The sequence below is a fragment of the Xiphias gladius genome, chromosome 11, assembly GCF_016859285.1.
Source record: "Xiphias gladius isolate SHS-SW01 ecotype Sanya breed wild chromosome 11, ASM1685928v1, whole genome shotgun sequence".
In the NCBI taxonomy this organism is placed as follows: domain Eukaryota; kingdom Metazoa; phylum Chordata; class Actinopteri; order Istiophoriformes; family Xiphiidae; genus Xiphias; species Xiphias gladius.
In genome coordinates, this window is record NC_053410.1 from 4,321,675 (window position 1) to 4,333,882 (window position 12,208).

Below are 12,208 nucleotides of genomic sequence, written 5' to 3' on the forward strand. Positions count from 1 at the left end.
TTTAAGAGCACACTTTATTTTCTGTCAGTCATTCTATATATAGGCAAATTATAAGCAAACATGCTAATTGGGTCATTGGTAAGATTATCCTCATGGAAGATGAATGCAAAGAAACGTACTTGATGCTTCTGAAGAAGAGTTATTTCAGACTGTAAAAAACACTAAAATGCTAAAATGTTTACACATGAAGATAAGTTTTCTTGAACTAACTTTACTCACACTCCTCGTACTCATACTCTGTCTCATCCGGAACTTGAGAAACAAGCACAAAAGTAACAAAACTGCGTGTCATTCATCCTGCCTAATTCTGACTGAAATCCCGTCATTCTGAATGACACATTGACTTGATTCAAGCATTTGTAAAAGAAACAGGCTGCTTGGGGGAATCGGAAGTAGTGGCTTTTGGTGGCTGATGTGGACGTGAGCGCTACGATGAACACACAATGTAGGGGCACACAAGTACACCACGAATCACATACATGAGGTGATATATGACTAACTTCGAATACTCACACAGGCTGTTCAAAAAAGGGCTTTCTAATTTGGCTCTGGGTAGTGACAGCATCAGCGTTTTCGCAGGAGAAAGATGGAAAATAACTAGTGAAAGTAAACACCAGTGCGGGGTTTTGTTTGCCTTGTCTGCTCAGTGCCAACTGTAATTGACTTCTCTCATTGAAAAGAGACGCAAAAAACACAAGAACGGAGTGAAAGAAGCAGCAAACAAAGACAGAAAGAAACCCACTGTGTTAGAGAACCCCGAAAGGAAAAAGATGGTTGGTACTCAAATCCTGTGCAAATCACAGCTGGGAACTGAGTATACAGTGTGTGTGCGCATGTGTGTGCGTCTCAACAGTAATCAATGGGTGAGACACCACTGGCAAATCAATACACACTTACACACTCAGGGATAGATTGATGAAAAGTAAGCGTCTGGGGTCTGAGCAATACTGATAAGCTAGAGAGTGAATCCTATGGGCAGGGGTAATTGAAATATGATGATTTATTTCAACACACCGTATTTCAAACACTTAATACATCACATTCTAATACAGGGTCTCTCTCTCACACACACACACACACACACACACACACACACACACACACACACACACACACACACACACACACACACACACTATTTCTAAATTTGAGAAATTAATACATAACGGACTAAACATACACACCTGTGTGTACATAACTGCGTAAAGCACAACGCAACAGTTATCTTTACCCAAAACACATTAGAGTTCTGTCCTGTGCTGTGGCTCCCAACAGAGGATGCAGTCTACGTTGGCGTGTCCTTGAACTGCACTGAATGCTAGTGGGACGAAGAGCAGTTCTCCTCTACCTCGGACTACAGTCTGCAGAGTATTCAGCATCATCTTGTAAATTAGAGCTGCAGAGTTTCATGTCAGATATTAGAAATTTCTGAAAATCGCAACATCCCCCACTTCGGTGAAAAACTGCAGGTGTCTAAATACTGGTGTCGTAATGTTAATAATACTAACACTAATAGAACTGAGAGAGCCTTTCAAAAAGAGTTTAGTATTTAGCCTCCACAGTTTTTTATATCTAATTGAATGGATTAACAACTACACCCACTACAAGTACTTAGCAATAACAGAAGCTAATTCAGGGTAAAATTCCATGTATCTGATGTGAATACAGGGGCGTCAGTGGGGTTAATCATCTCCGAATAATGTGTAAGCGCTCCTAGGTTTTACCATTTAACAAGACCAGGTAGAAACCTAGTGTGTGGCTTGACAGCCCTTTATCTGTTTGCTTCTCTCCTACTCTCTGTGCTCACATATACAGTAATTTAATACAGCGGCATATCTGTTGTCAGACAACGGAACAAGCATGAAATAGTGACTGAAATGTGGCCCATTAAGGCTACGTGCTAACCAGCAGTCACCTCCAAGCCATTTCCAAGCTGCTGCTCTGCACTGATAAAATCCAGATTTTTATAACCACGACGCCATCAGACAGAGTCACCATAAACACAAGTCAAAGACAACGACTGTTCTGTGATTTTGGCTACATTTACTTGTAAAATGATCAGACAGAGAGAAGCTCATTCACGTCTATGCAGCTGCCATGCATTCCTTTAAATGAGACACAGAGACGTGTGCCTGCGGAGGGAAAGCCAGACCTCGCACTCCCAGGGCAGTACTGCCGACGTTCTTCTACGGAAAGTAGGTAGGGTTTGTACCAAAAAAAAAAAAAAAAGTCAGTTAATCTTGCAACAGAGGTGCTAAGTTGGCAACACTGCCTATAAATGCCCACTGGTGATATAATAGGAACTCTTCAGGCCAATTCATATTGACAGAGCAACGGCCAATGGGGAAACTCCAACACTCAGCCAGTTGACCAACGGTGTAACTTCAGCACTCAGTCTGGCAGTCGGTCACGGACATTTGCATAACTAGGGCTGGACTCTCGCTGTTGCGGTCCAGCCAAAAAAATCATTAATGATTCATAAACATTATACATTCATACATATGATAAATATTTTCACTGGCAGTATGTGAATGTACCATAATCCACACAGAGAAAAAAAGCTAACGGTGCATTCAGTGGTCCTTGTCAAGTCTTTTATTAACCAACGAGTGGTCAATATCAACATTAAACTTGAACAAATTTACTGATACTCCAGTTTACAAGTTGTTACAAATGGCAAGCTGGTACACAGTGCACCAGGTTAATTGTAAATAAACACAAATATAATGTCCATTTCTTTTAATCATAATGCGAATGAATGACTTCGGGCAACATGTTAATAACGCGTCCAACATGTGCACACTGGTAAAAAGAACAAACAGTTGGGTTTATATTTGGATTCTGATATTTGCATCTTGCAGTGGTTTTTTCATTGGTCCAGTACATGTGGTATAAAATTGCCACTCACTGATGAACACCTGACCAAACCAGTAAACAACTGACCAGCGCATAATGGGTGTTGAGATACAGAGAGCTGCGAGTGATGGAACTGCTGCGCCTTCAAGGGAATACAAATTAGAAATGTCAAGTCAAATACAATTGGATTTGCTGCTTTAATCCGGAAAAGTTTAAGAAAAAAACAAACAAAAAACTCCTAGCCTGGCTACATTTAACTTTGGAAATCCTGTCACTTGATAGGATGACTGAGAATTTTCAGAGACATATCCAGAGAAAGACATTTGGATGTCCCCAATGAAATGGGCAGCTTTATCAGGCCAGCATGATGTATTTTTGTATTTAATCTGGTCCAAATGTGGCCTCAGGAAAGGCCGATTAACATAAATTAGTTTTCACTTAGACACAGGCTTATAAGAGGCTACTACCCTGTCTAGACTGTCAAAACGAGGCAACACTCCCAGCAGTCTAGGGTTAGGTTTAAGTAGAAGCAAAAATGGTCAACAAGTGTGGGGAAAAAAAGGCTGGAATGGTGACCACAGGACAACAAAGACAACCACCAAGGAGAGGGCAAGCGGCTGGTAAATATACTGGGCTTGACGAGCAGATGAGGGACAGGTGTGTCACCAGAGTCAGGGGATGGCTGAGGCAGGACACAATGAGGGCACTTGGCGGACAGATGTCAAGCAGCATCTCTGAGAAGTACAACGAAGTCAGATGCAACTGAGACACAGGCAGCCCCATAAAGGGCATGAAACTAGTTTGCTGCTTTTTGAAGTTTGCAAATATCAACATGCAACTTACATATTGTACTTGACAAGGAATCTACTCTGGTAAATTATCTTCGAAACAAAGATTAGTTTACCTTAATCTCACTTACTTGAAGATTTGTATTAAATGTTTTCAAAAATAAATAGTCTGTTAGTGAGTCTGTGCCTGAGCATGTAAATGAGCCTGGGCTAGAATTGAAACATTTCACATTTATGTGTGGAATAATGGGTTTCCTACTTGATACTGACATGCCAGTTTGGATGTGAATCCATGAACTCCCAACAATGCACAATTAGCCTTATGAAGAACTATATTACAGTTTGCAATTTTCTTGAAAACTTCCAGACATGAGCGGAGACAGGACAAACAAATGTGGCAAAGCCTGCACGGGGTTTCTCCCGCCTGGCACGATTTCCAATGTTTCTCCTGTAAGATTATATAAATATTTACAAGTCAGATTTTTATTCTAAATCAAGTGCATGTGTCTTGTATGTACCTTGGATGTGATGGGGCTTTTGTATCAGTAAGATGAGGCATCTGGAAGACAGCAGAGGAGAAAGATGAGGCTCGGCTACATCATCTTCCATTAACGCTGCAAGTGAACGCTAATTGTTGCCTCATTCTCTTTGAAAGTAAAGTCAGCATTTTATCTTGCATCACTTTTTCCATGCAGACTGAGTGTGTGCAATCATGTTGCTTATGAATGTGTGAGAGGGTAGTATTTCTGTAAAATGTGTGTGTGTAGCAGTCTATCAGACAAGGCCCATAGTACTCATTAAGTCTACAGAGTATTCGTGAAAGCACAGAGGTCTGAGAGAGGCAGAGTGAATGAGAGTGGCTGGCTTTTGATCAAAGTCTGACAATTCTATACTACAGGGAGACTGAGGGAGGTGGGGGTGGTGGGAGGGTTTAAGAAGACAGGGTAGGAGAGAGAAAAGTAAAGGGGATAAACTGAATCAATGTGAGAGAAGTAGAAGAAGAGCAACTGAATAGAAAGAGACAGAGGGAGAGGAGGAGGAGGGAAAAAAGAAAGAGAGAGTTAAAAGAAAAAGAAGAGAGGGCCAGGCTTTTGATCATGTGTAACAATACCCGGATTTGTAGGGTGGTATATCATTGCATCAGTTTTGCTTCATAAAGAAGTGACTGAAAGATATGAGCTCAATACAAGCTGCAGATATCTCTCTCTAAATCTGCCGTGTACACACACAGACCCAAGTCTTAAAATCAAACCATATTCTGTGTTCAGCCCCACTGTGCAAATTCAACAAGCTCTGTCTGTTTGCATTGATTTAACACCTTCTTACAATGGAAATGTGGCAGGTGTGCAGGCATATGCTTTCATGTCTATGCCCAACACTGCCACAGTCGAATAAGAAGCCCAGCCGAGGAGCAGAGCCAGGCACAGATAAACATGCAGCACTGCAAGTTTCTCTGCATCTCTTGTGTTGTGACCGCCATTTTGCAAAAAATGGTTCCACGCACTTGGTTGGTCACCTGGTCGTCACCATTCACTCAAGCTTTGGGTGGCTCCATACAAACTACTGAGACTGCCCTCCATAGAAAAACGACAGCATTAGCTGTTTCAGTCAATTCACAAAAACATCCGATATCTATGTTCATATGGGGAAGACCTCTGGGAGCAAAGCAATAGTGTAGACATGGTAGAGCCACAAAGTCTGCATAGGGGGTTGGCCAGAGTGGATAGATGGCCTCAACCAAATACCAGAGTTGGGAGACTGCTGTCCCCCTGCCGTTTCCCACTGCAAGTCACTGTTACCACGACTGTTCCCTAACGTTGACCTAGCGTTATCGCTGGGACATGAGGACAAAGGTCCCCTAACCTTAACGAAGAGGACATTTTGAGCCAGACCGTGATCTTTCCCTGAACCTAACCAAGTTGTTTTTGTGTCTCTCTGACCAGCTTTGTCAGATCATAAAACAGATTTATATTTTCAACAATGACGGTTTTGGAAGGCGTTAAGGGGTTAAGGAATTTTCCTTCATTAAGTCTCTTTAATGTTGTTTAGGCAGTGTGTCCGCAGGTCAAAGGTCATTTACTAAAAGCATAGTTCACGACTGTCTCTAGCTGTGAGAGTCAAAATTCAGCTGTTCAGTTGCCATGGCAACCAAGGCCGTGGCAAAGGGCCTACGCATAAGCTAAGCCCCCGGTGGAGAAGTTACAGCCATGACAGACGGCCCGTGTCTCAGTGTCTCAAGGTCAGTACCCAGTAGAATCTTCGCACACGTATGGATGTGACGTGGTTCCATGAAGAATGACCTGTAGTAAGTATGACGCAGGATATAGTTAAATACGCTTTATCAGGAAGGAATCCTTCAGAAGTGGGTGGCATTACACAGCGCCAACTCTCTTTTCCCGGATCGATCAAGCTACAATAAATGCCTCTGCTTAAGCCGTCTGTTGTCTCTCGAACCTTCTCTCATCAGCTCACCAGCTTTCCATCAGAGAAGGCACCTAAAAAACAATGACACCCTTTCAATAGTATACACTGTATACGGTACGTATATGTCATTCTAGGAGCATTGGACAAGCGGTGTACTTGCTTGCAACCTGCTTCACACTACTCTGAAAACTGCCGAGCATGCCCTGGAGGTCACGGTACAATGACCATGACCCCAACGTACCTATCATCTTTGTCCTGCAAAGGATCACTGTGAAATGTGGTGAAATCCCTGTGACTACACCTCTGCTTATACTATTTGCAGGCAACACTAAGCACAGGTAATTTTATTCAAACCACGTTTAAGCTGTGTTGATGTATTTCCCTGTGGAACCTCGACAGGAATAGAGTTGCCAGAGTACATTTTTGGTACCTTTTGTTGTTGTTTTTCAACCGTCCTACCAGCCCCATAGGCACCTCATGTAATGAGCTACTGCAGTCCTTTGCCCATTTTCAATTTTTCGTAGGGGTACTAACAAAACTGGTCTGACCTGCTTTTGGTATAAATTTCGAGAAAATTACCAGGAGATCACACTGCGCTGCTTAAGATCTCTCCAGCTGTGACGGGTTCTCCAGGTTATTTGTTCACTATCTCAAAGCGACGCAGCACCGTCTACATTGTGTACGGCACTCGGGTTCTACGAGGGCTGCATTTCCCCGCACAGCAAAGCCAAGTACATAATAGCCTGCCGCTCCACTCAGTAGTGTCGCATCAATGACACGACAAAGAGGGAAAGGAGATGACGGGAAAAGAGAGAGGTAGAAAAAAAAAACGGAAAGGCAGTAGAAGAGGAAGTGTGGAAAAAAATGAAGTCAAAGTGAGAGAGTGGAGAAGGAAGACAGCTGAAAACAGAGCGGTAGTACGAATGAGAAATTGCACAGAGGGATGGGTTCAGAAAATCAGCCAGAGGTCACACTTCCATCTCTCTCTTCATCCCTCTAAAGATGGACACGAGCTCTGAAATGGATGGAGAGGCATCAGTAAATGAGTGTGACAACTATCACGCCGTCTCTCAATGTTTCAGTGGGATGTCTAGAGTGACTCATCTGTCACTTACAATCTATGATGGAGTGTGTGACTGAGTGTTTACCCATGTGAACGTGTTTTTAGATGTGTGCGCACATAGGTAGGAGACTATGCGTGGAAAGTACCCACACACATGCGCACGCGCACACACACACACACACACACACACACACACACACGGGCTGATGTATTGAGCTGTTATGAGTCCTTGGTTTGATGGGATGTCCGATGCAATTTTTACCCTCTAGCTTTGGTGTCCATCATTGCAATATCCCCTATTTGTGAGTGTGTGAGTGTGTGTTGGAGCTCTGGTGGTGTTGTTGGGGGATGTGTGTGTGTGTGTGTGTAATATTTCTGTGTCTGTTTGTGATAGTCGAGGTGGAATGAGGGCAGTGAGGAGGAGGGAATGAGAAGCTGACAGCAGCTTGACAGAGAAGAAACACATCTGAAGGTGTGAGACAATTTACAGGTTTTTCTGAGGCTCATAAGTCATTTTAAAGCAATTTGTGTGGCTATGTGGATAACACATTTTCATCCTTCTGGTAATTTTTATCCCAACATTTTGTGTCTCAATATGTAATCAGTAGATTTAATCTCAGCCACAGTATAGAATGTAGATGGTGTCTATGTTTGGGGGTGGGGGGTGCTCACAGTATCAAAAGAGCACCCTTCTTCCTGCTGCGACAGTAAATGGGAAAAACATCCTAAAGCAAGGAGTGTAAGAAACAATGTGGCACTATATTCATCCCCAAAGAAATGTAGATTTTTGCTGTCTCTTTCTCAAAGACCCTTCAGCAGGGTGGCTCCTTGTCAAGAGGACAGAGGGAGCTAAACTGCTGAAAAAAGTGCCCTCTGGATTCCAGCTGATGCTCTGTTTCAAATAAGGCTGGGTCTGCTATAAATTTGAATTTTACTGAAAGAAGAATGTTTCTCTACGACATACTGTACATTTGTGAACACAGGAGCATTTCAGCACTTCTAAATATAAAGTGCTAAAGTAACTGATCCATTTGGGCAGCATTTGTTTATCTATATCGAATATACCTTTCATAAAAAGCAGAACTGTGCCAAAAATTAGCCTGTTTTCTCGCTCTGAGGCCTGGTGTGCATTGCATTTAGCAGTGCGTCTTAGAACAGCTGATATTTTTCGGCGTAATTTCCCTTTTGTACGCTGACCAAAGCGATCATTGAGATTCTTCATCGGCTTGCATTACAAAACCGAAATTTCCGACATGTTGGGCATTAACTGACGACATGGTCGTATGGGAGGGCAATAAAACTGGGCACACCAACCGTCAGTGCAGGGTGACATGGCTCAATAATGATCTTTCAGATGTAAAACCTTGTTTTCTACCATAACTGTCTGGAGACCGGGGTCTCTTTGTTTTGGATAGTCTAAGGTAGACCGAAGATAACGAACTTGTCAAAAATGTACATATTGGAATTTGTTTATTCCATTTAGGTGCAAGCCATGTAATAAGCAAGCAGGCACAATACCAGGGTCCTGCCACTAGCACACCTAAATGTAACGCAGATATTACTGTTATAAGTTAGATGTGTGTTTGACAAGTAAAAATGTCAAACACATCAAACACACGTTTGACCTGTTTGACCTGCATGTTCAACCATGACCCAAAACACACCCAAACCGTGATTTCACACTGCCGTCCTCCCGTTTACAGCACAAAATACATAACACATAAAAATACGTAATTACCCTCCAGAAGAACACATACAAGTGCTTTCTGACACGGACCCACTGGACAAATTCATTTTTCAGTTCCTTCCACAACTGCTACAAATCAAACGAAATGCACAAACAACGCGGTTTCTGATCTGACACCGCTACTGTAAAGGTGCGGTCAGTTTATGTTGATAATGGGTTGGTTAGGGTAAGGGAAAGATCACGATTTAGATAAAAGAAGAAACCAGCATTGACAGTATGAATGAAGTGGGAAATGAAAAGCAGTCTCTCGTGTTAAAGTCTGAGGTTTTGTTGTCATGGTGACCCAAACGAAGTTCACGTATCTCCAGGTCGTGTGCACTAGAGAGGATAAGATGAGGAGTTAGAATGACAAGTGGTCCCGCGGTGATGTGGTCATTGTAGCAGACTGAGACTGAAGGCGAAGCCTTCGATTTGCAGGTCAGCCAATGTTCCAGCCCTTACTAATAGTGACCAAAAGAATGTGATCGCAGATTCAAGAGGCTGAAATGAGTTTCATTCACACTTTTACTCAAGTCCAGCAGGAGTTTGGAGTAGAACAGCACTTTCTTCGAAACTGATAATAGCCAGCTGAAGAGGTTCAGGCATTTCATCAGGAGCTCCCTTGGATCCCTCCCTGCTGAGGTATTCAAAATGTACAAGGGGAAAGAGATCCCCGGACCAGACCAAAAACACCTGGAGGGATGATAAATATCCCATCTGGCCTGGAGTAGAAGACATCTCACTTTCGTTAGCCTGCTACTGTCGCAGCATGGACATGGATAAACGGGGTAAAATGGTTGGATGGATGATGAGTTACAATGTCTCATACAAAAGTTTTGATCATAATTTCTAAAGACCACCAATCCAGACAATAGTACATAGATTTGCTAGTTTGCCACAAAAAGCTCTTTAAGTGTTCATGGAATTTCTCTGAAACATCTGCTTACTGCAATATAACTGGCGGAAACCGTGAGAAACCAGTTGTGTCTATTTTATCGAGCAGTCTCCTGGCCACTCATTTCCCGCTGACTGAGGAGCTGAAGGAAACAACTGACCACAGCGATTAGCACTGAGTTAGCTGATGATCTTTTCGCATTCACAGTGAAGGTCATGTCATCTGTCTCCACCAGAGGACGAATCCCTGCTCTCTATTCCCTGCTTTTCTCTCTAGATTCATTTTCTCTTTCTCAATCCTTTGTTCCTTCTCCCTCCTGTTTTCCAATCATACTGCATTCACCACCACCTGTCTGTCTCTCTTTTTTCTCCTCTCCTCTCTTTTTCTCCTCAGCTCAGCCCAAATGGCAGTCCTCTAATTGAATAATTTATTAGTTGGCTGCTCAAGACTTCATTACTTGGGTGGACATTAAAATCCCTCAAACACACACACACCGCTCCGTAGAAAGGGATAACCGGAGCAGGGTGACACATGTAAGTAAGATTTAGGATAAGAGGGATTCAGAAGGTCGGGTGAATGTTGGTGGGATAGATTGATGAAAGGGTCAAGACAATTTGAAAAAAGAAAAAAAAACCCGACTGATTCACTTGTTGAAACAGTTAAAGTACAAGAGGGCAGACTTATTGCAGTTGTGCCAAGCAAGACCTAAAGCTGCTGCAATAATTGGATCCAATTGTTCCTTAAACCATCTTCTACCTTTGTGACTTAACATGTTTCTTTTGTGCAATGTTAAGGATTGTTTCTACCAGAAAAACAGACCCATTTGAAACAAAGGCCTGTGTATACAATGGCTCAGCATTTCTCTTGAGTATAAACGCTGACTCAGCATTATTAGACCTCGTGGTAACGGCTTTTATCTGTCCAGACAGAGGAAGAATGGGATCGTTTGGACATAACTTTTTCATCAAAGTGGGACACACGAAGACATGCAGTATATAGAAAACATATATACATACATATATACATATAGAAAGATAGACAGACATTAAAACCAGGTACCGGTTTTAATGTTGTAGCAGATCGTTGCATATTTGCATAATCTTTTTTTAAAGATTTACATCTTTAGTATAAAGAAGGGATCAGGAGAGACTGCCATCTAGACCACAAAATCCAGTTCTAAATGTCACATTGTTAATTAGGCATGTGGTCTCTGGTCCAGGAGGTTTCTGCCATTTATTGTTGCACACTGTTCAAATTTCCCCCAAAACAGAAATTGTGCCCACTCCATATCGCAGATGACATTAAATTCATTGGTTACCCGGTGAGACACGAGTGGCCGCAGTAACATGGCCGCAGGGATGAGGTGCTGGTATCCACACGGCTGCGCAAGGTGCTGCACAAGGTGCTTTCAGAGAGGTACTGCGAGACAGACTAAAACACTGTCTACTGTCTACAGCTACTCAAAGTCAGGAGATGATGTACATGATTGTGTCTATCAGCAAACATTTAGAGAGCCTTGCTTTACCATACTTTGTCTTTTTCCATTTTTTTTCTCATGCTCATCTACAGTAGTTTTTTCTTTGAACCCATTCTGTCCCTCTGTCACTCTTGTCCCGGCTTAAATTTTTGAATTTTATCTGACTATCCGTCAGTCTAACACTCTTTCCCTCTCTCTTCTCCAGTGTTATCCTCTCCCAGCCTCTCGTGCACTCTGCCCCGTCATCTGTCTTTTAGTCGGGCCACCAGTGTCTCTCTCTCTCTCTTTCTCTTTATCTCCCTTCCTGCCTCGCCCCCTCCTGCCTCACAGCCTTCCCCGAGGCCTGGCTCGTATTTTTCAGGTCCATCAGCACTTTGGGGAAACCGAGAGAGGGGAAAGATGAGAAGAAGGGAGTGCACGGCCTTGAGGCCTGCCGACAGAGCAGAGGAGAGGCGACAGGAGAGGAGTGAGAGAAGAATCTGAGGCGGAGGGAGCAAGGCCAGCAGATGAGTGCAGACCTTACGCTCCTTGATGTCTGGGCATTGACAAATGGCTCTCTAATGACCTGAGATTAACTAGCTGGGAGGTCAAGATGAAAAAAAAGGACCCCGAAACACAGAGAGGAGAAAAGGAGTTGAAAATATCATGGGGAGAGAAGGAGTGAGTGAATGAGAGTGAGATGAATAGACCTCCCTCCCGAGGGCAGAGAGTTCCCAGTGTTGGCAGTGTGAGGCGGAAATGGAGCGACTGCAGTGCTTGTCTTACTTAATCTTTCCTCAGGTCCGACAGCCATAGGCCGCAGGCTGCTAAATCTGACGGAGAGAGGCTTTACTGTGTGCTTTAGAACACAAATAATGTTCAAACATGTATTGGCTGTTCTTGTCAAAAGGCAAAATCTGAAAAAGATATTATGGTGCGTGAGAAACAGATGAGCAGGAGGACAGTCTTTAAACAGTTTATAGTTGCTTTAAAAGCTGAA